Genomic DNA, 6629 nt, shown 5'->3' with positions numbered 1-6629 from the left:
CGGGGTCATCGGGGAAGGGGCGGCCCTGACCTGGACCGCACCGCTGCCCCTGGGCCTTCGGACAATAAAGCCGCCCTCTGCCCCCACCCGCGTGGTTACTGGCGACATCCCCAAGGCCGCAGGCGCTCCAGGGCCTGCAGGGGGCACCATCACCCCACAAATCCTCGGCAACACCCGCCGACTGCTAAGGAAGAGGGGTGCTGGGGTGGTAGAGAAGGGGCCACGGGACCAGAGTGGGAAGCACCCCCACCAATCCCAGACGTGCCCTCGTCTGCCTGGCTTTTCACTTTGTTTTGCTTTGGTTTATTTTTTCTCCCATCCTGGGGCCTGAACTCAGAACCTGGGCTCGGTCCCTGGCTTCTTTTTGCTCAAGGCGAGCACTCTCCCTCTTGAGCCACAGCGCCGCTTCTGGCCTTTTCTGTTTCTGTGGTGCTGAGAATCGAACCCAGGGCTTCATGCGTGCTAGGCAAGCGCTCTGCCACCAGGCCACCTTCCCAGCCCTTGCTTTGCTTCTATTTTTTTTTTGTTTTTTGGCCAGTCCTGGGCCTTGGACTCAGTGCCTGAGCACTGTCCCTGGCTTCTTCCCGCTCAAGGCTAGCACTCTGCCACTGAGCCACAGCGCCGCTTCTGGCCGTTTTCTGTATATGTGGTGCTGGGGAATCGAACCTAGGGCCTCGTGTATCCGAGGCAGGCACTCTTGCCACTAGGCCATATCCCCAGCCCCCTTGCTTTGCTTCTAAAAGGCGTCTTTTCAGCAGTTCAAAAAACAAAACAAACCAGGTGCCGAGTCGCCACACTTGTCAGCCTCTTCCCTCCTGCCTGACTCCCTTTCTAGGATCTGGGCGTGGTGAGTGCAGATGTGCAGATGTGCAGATGTGCAGATGCGCATGCGCCTGATGGGCCAGTGCTGCTACCTTATCATGAACCAAGCTTGCTGTGCGCTGTGCGCGCTGGGTGCACCGGAGCTGTGCACTGCGCGTGCTGCACACTGTGTGGGGGTGCTGCGTGCTGTCGGCACGGGGGACTGTGTGCGCTCTGCACTCGATGAGTACTGTGCTCTGCATGTGAGATGCACTGTGCTCTGTGTGCTCTGTGTGTGAGGTGCGCTGTGCTCTGTGCACCGTGCGTGCTCTGTGTGCTCTGTGTGCTCCGTGCACCCGTGCGTGCTGTGTGTGCTCCGTGCACCGTGCGTGCTCCGTGTGCTCTGTGCACCGTGCGTGCTCTGTGTGCTCTGTGTGCTCCGTGCACCGTGCGTGCTGTGTGTGCTCCGTGCACCGTGCGTGCTCCGTGTGCTCCGTGCACCGTGCGTGCTGTGTGTGCTCCGTGCACCGTGTGTGCTCCGTGTGCTCCGTGCACCGTGCGTGCTGTGTGTGCTCCGTGCACCATGCGTGCTGTGTGTGCTCCGTGCACCGTGCGTGCTCCGTGTGCTCTGTGCACCGTGCGTGCTCTGTGTGCTCTGTGTGCTCCGTGTACCATGCGTGCTGTGTGTGCTCCGTGCACCATGCGTTGCTGTGTGTGCTCCGTGCACCATGCGTGCTGTGTGTGCTCCGTGCACCGTTGCGTGCTGTGTGTGCTCCGTGCACCGTGCGTGCTGTGTGTGCTCCGTGCACCGTGCGTGCTGTGTGTGCTCCGTGCACCGTGCGTGCTCCGTGTGCTCCGTGCACCGTGCGTGCTCCGTGTGCTCCGTGCACCGTGCGTGCTGTGTGTGCTCCGGTGCCACCGTGCGTGCTGTGTGTGCTCCGTGCACCGTGTGTGTGCTGTGTGCTGTGTGTGCTCCGTGCACCGTGTGTGCTCCGTGTGCTCCGTGCACTGTGCGTGCTCCGTGTGCTCCGTGCACCGTGCGTGCTCCGTGTGCTCCGTGCACCGTGCGTGCCGTGTGCTCCGTGCATCCTGTGTGCTCCGTGCACCATGTGTGCTGTGTGTGCTCCGTGCACCGTGTGTGCTGTGTGTGCTTCGTGCACCGTGTGTGCTGTGTGCTCCGTGCACCGTGTGTGCTGTGTGTGCTTCGTGCACCATGTGTGCTGTGTGCTCCGTGCATCCTGTGTGCTCCGTGCACCGTGCGTGCTCCGTGTGCTCCGTGCACCGTGCGTGCTCTGTGTGCTCCGTGCACCGTGTGTGCTGTGTGCTCCGTGCACCGTGTGTGCTGTGTGTGCTTCGTGCACCGTGTGTGCTGTGTGCTCCGTGCACCGTGCGTGCTCCGTGTGCTCCGTGCACCGTGCGTGCTGTGTGCTCCGTGCATCCTGTGTGCTCCGTGCACCGTGTGTGCTGTGTGTGCTCCGTGCACCGTGTGTGCTGTGTGCTCCGTGCATCCTGTGTGCTCCGTGTGCTCCGTGCACCGTGCGTGCTCCGTGTGCTCCGTGCACCGTGCGTGCTCCGTGTGCTCCGTGCACCGTGTGTGCTGTGTGCTCCGTGCACCGTGCGTGCTCCGTGTGCTCCGGTGCACCGTGCGTGCTCCGTGTGCTCCGTGCACGTGCGTGCTCCGTGTGCTCCGTGCACCGTGTGTGCTGTGTGCTCCCGTGTGCTCCGTGCACCGTGCGTGCTCCGTGTGCTCCGTGCACTCTATGCGGCACGTCCTTGGCACCGCTGTGACCTCAGCATACGCATTTGTTTTCCTAACCTCAGCACGCACCTGCTCACTCCCTTGTGGGGCCAACCATAAGCCCACTCGCGTGTGAAGAGCAAGCTCACTGGAAAGGTCTGTCCGGGTGCCGCCCCTCACGGACCTTCCCGGCGCGGATCCGTCAGCGTTTCCTGCAGTCACGGCCTCAGGCTTCCCAGGCGTGTTGTTTTGGTTTGGACACTGGGGTTTGAACCTGGGCTTTGTGCTTGTGCAGCCATGCTCTACACCTCAGGCCCCAAGTCCAGCTCTTCTTGCATTGAAGATTCTGAGACAGCTTTTTGCTTTTGGCTCAGGCCATACCGGGCTGCCATCCTCCCATCATTACACTCCGGGAAGCGTAAATCGCTGGGATGACATCATGAGCCACTACACCCAGCTTTTTTCCAATGACATGAGGCCTTGTGAACTTTCTCACCCAGGCTGGCCTAGAGCTCCAGAACTATGATTCTCCCCCTCTCAGCCTCCCCTGTACTTGGGGTGTCCAGGCATGAGCCTCTCGTGCCCTGCTTGAGACTTTGTGTGGGATATACACACCATAAAATTAGCCACACTCCAAGTGTTCGTTGACCAGCATGGAGTACGACAAACACCATCATCTGTCCAGAATATCTCCACCTTCCCCGGCTGAAGCTGGTCATCGTTAGCACTAACCTCCCTCCCCACCCCAACCCCCCCCCCAGCGGCCGTCCTGACCGTCGGTGTGATCGGGGTGCTCAGACCCCTCTTGCCTGCGGGCCCCTGTGCTGTGTACCTCCTTGGTGAGGCCTCATCCCGTGTTCATCCATCTCGTAGCTCATGCTACACCTCCATTCCTCCTTCCACGGTGGCTAATGTTCCACCTGTGGACACGCCCCTCTCGGTGTAGTCCTCCGCCCGCGGCCAGTCAGCTTGTTTTCACATTGGGGCTACTGTGAATAACCTCCCTGGTGACGGGTGTGTGTGTGTGTGTGTGTGTGTGTGTGTGTGTGTGTGTGTGTGTGCAAATGTGGGCCCATCACTGGATCAGACCGATCCCATGTGTGGTTTGTGGGGGAGGGTTGTTCACATTCCATCAGCCGCACACGGGGGTCCAACCTCCCTGTGTCCTCACCACGTCTGTCGCCTCCTGGCTTGTCGTGGCTTTGCTTAGGAGAAGCCCTTCTGGAGAACGGGGGCAGGTGCTGTCCGAGCCAGCGGTGGTGACCTCATTGTTTGGCCCCCTTGGGCCTCGGTCTTCCTTGAGTTAGGCCTCACGTGGGGGGTGGGCAGGGCCCAGCCTCGAGGCCTGTCCGGGGGCCCCCCGGGCCGTCCTCCCAACAGGGTTAAGCAGACGGTTCCGAGAGGGCGACAGGAGGGTCCGAGGAGAGTGGTGGAAGGGAGCGAGGAAGAGAAACACCTGGCGCTGACGGGGCCCCGGGAGTAATGAGCTCTCACGCTGGGCGGGGTCAGAGTCCCCGGAGAGGTGAGGTGGCGGGGATTCCTGGCGGGGGGACTGATCCCTGACCTCGTGACTCATAGAGTCACACTCCGCCTGACATCCCCGGAGACCTGAAAATAGACCGCGGCGTGGCCAGGAGATAACGGGGCAGAGTCAAGATCTGAAGGTGCAAATGAACAGTGGGAAACGAGCTCCGTGGGCACCGGGTGGCCTCCCGGCCTGAGTGTGACCCTGGAGAGGTCCAGCCAGGTACACACAGGGCCCTGCCCGGCCCGGGCTCCCCCCTCCACCTGCCCTCACCCTCAGAAGCCGGGGCTCCCCTGGCACGCCGCTGGGGAGGGTAGGAGAACAACCCCATGCTCACAACCCCTCCCCCCTCTGTCACTTTGCTTGCACGTTTATGCACGGAATCACCTGGCCTGTGACAACCGAAGTTTCTGGGCTGGCCCCATCTTGTAGATGTGAAGACCGAGACCCAGAGGCCAGGCCATGTGCTAGCTCCACCCCGGCCTACCCCACGCGCCTCCCGCCAGGGTCCCAGGAGAGGGGGGGACAGGTGGCACAGGAAGTGGGGCCAGGGCCTCGGCCCCCGCAGCCCCCTCCAGCGCACACACAGGACATGCGGGGGTCGGGGGGTCGGGCAGGGCCCCCTTCTCCTCCTCTCGGCTCTGCCTCCCGCCCGCGCGGCATCCTGGGATCCCCTCTCTGGCTCAGACCCGTCGCCTTTGAAATGGACCCACTGTACCCACCTCTGGGGGTGCTGGGCACCCCAAGATGATGTCCTAACTCTGTGCACAGAACCGTGCGGGCCACAGGACGCCAGCGTACGCACACTCCTTTCCCTCCGCGTGCTCGGAAGCCAGGTCCTAGGTCAGAGGAGCCCTGCCCTGGGGCTGCCTGGGGACTCTGCCCGCCAGGGCCGCTGTTCCCCCTCACCATCCAGACCCAAACTCTCCATCCCCCCCCAGAGCTTGGCCCCTGGGCTCCCGGGCTCCCGGTGGGCAGCCAGCGGGGGCGGACGGATTCCCGAGGCGTGATGAGGTGACGGGGGAGACTGAGCTCAGGTGGGGCGGACGGATTCCCGAGGCGTGATGGGGTGACGGGGGAGCCTGAGCTCAGGGGGGGCGGACGGATTCCCGAGGCGTGATGGGGTGACGGGGGAGCCTGCTCAGGGGGGGGCGGACGGATTCCTGAGGCGTGATGGGGTGACGGGGGAGCCTGAGCTCAGGGGGGGGCGGACGGATTCCTGAGGCGTGATGGGGTGACGGGGGAGCCTGAGCTCAGGGGGGGCGGACGGATTCCCGAGGCGTGATGGGGTGACGGGGGAGCCTGAGCTCAGGGGGGGCGGACGGATTCCCGAGGCGTGATGGGGTGACGGGGGAGCCTGAGCTCAGGGGGGGCGGACGGATTCCCGAGGCGTGATGGGGTGACGGGGGAGGGCGGCCCTGAGCTCAGGGGGGGCGGACGGATTCCCGAGGCGTGATGGGGTGACGGGGGAGGGCGGCCCTGAGCCGACAGCATCGCAGGAGGAAGGGGAGGCAGGATGGCAGCACCGGTGCTCCAATCTCAGCCCAGGCCTTCGGGGAGGGCCTGGGTACCATCTAGGGGCATCTCTGGGGCCGTCGGCCCACCCCCACGCCCCGTACCAAGGTCATTCTGCCGCTCGTGGTTAAAATTAGCCTCCTACTCATTTCCTTGGACGGTGAGTGGCCTTTCCCATGAACCCCTGGGACCTGGCCTTGCACAGGCACACTGGGCTGTGTGCCCCGTGCTCTCCAGAGAGCACGTGGAATGCATGCCACGGTCCTGAGAGCCGGGAAGTTAGGGTGTGTGCACACATGCACGCGCGCAAGGCTGGCGTGCTGCCTGTTCCTAACCCCGCCGTGAGCCAGCGAGGACACGGCCGTGGGGTGGTGAGCACGCATCACCAGATCCACTCCTTGGCGACTTTGTTTCCTGTTTGCCTGCCAGGTTTCCACCTGACAGCCGATGGCATCATTTCCAGCCCAGCCATGAGCGGGAATCCCCACACCGACCCGCGCACGACTCCCGTGGGGCCTTCCCACCACCCCACTGAGACGCAGGTGTTGTTACGTCGACGAGCCAACGGCAACGCAAAACGAGGAGCGATTTGGCAAGACCCGACCCTCCGTCGAGCCGGCCGCGTTATTTCCCCACCGCTGTCTCTGGTGCTGCAGAGAAGTGCCCTGCGGACGTTTGCACGTGAATAGAGCGAGTCTGAGACGGCAAGGATGGTTTGAGCCGCGAGAAGATCTGTGGGAGACAGCCGAAGCATCTGGGCCAGGCAGACCGGGGCTCAAGCCCGGCTCCTCCTGCGTCCTCCCCCGGACAGTCCAGCAGCTTCCCTCAGCAGAAGCCTTGGCTGCCGTGGGCGTGCCGGTGCCCCTGCAGGCCTCGGCGGGACACCGGGCACGGCACAGGCACCAGGCAGAGGGCGGCTCGACCGGTACGCGCGGGAGACGGGTGGTAAACATCCTGGAGCGGCGATATCACGGCTGCCGACCCTGCCCCGGGGGCCTCGCGAAGGACTTGTGATCAAAGTCAGACAGGGAGAAAATATTTGCAGCGCCT

This window comes from Perognathus longimembris, chromosome 21, assembly GCF_023159225.1.
Source record: "Perognathus longimembris pacificus isolate PPM17 chromosome 21, ASM2315922v1, whole genome shotgun sequence".
Taxonomy (NCBI): domain Eukaryota; kingdom Metazoa; phylum Chordata; class Mammalia; order Rodentia; family Heteromyidae; genus Perognathus; species Perognathus longimembris.
The sequence above is the reverse complement of the archived record's forward strand: the minus strand, read 5'-3'. Positions refer to the sequence as shown.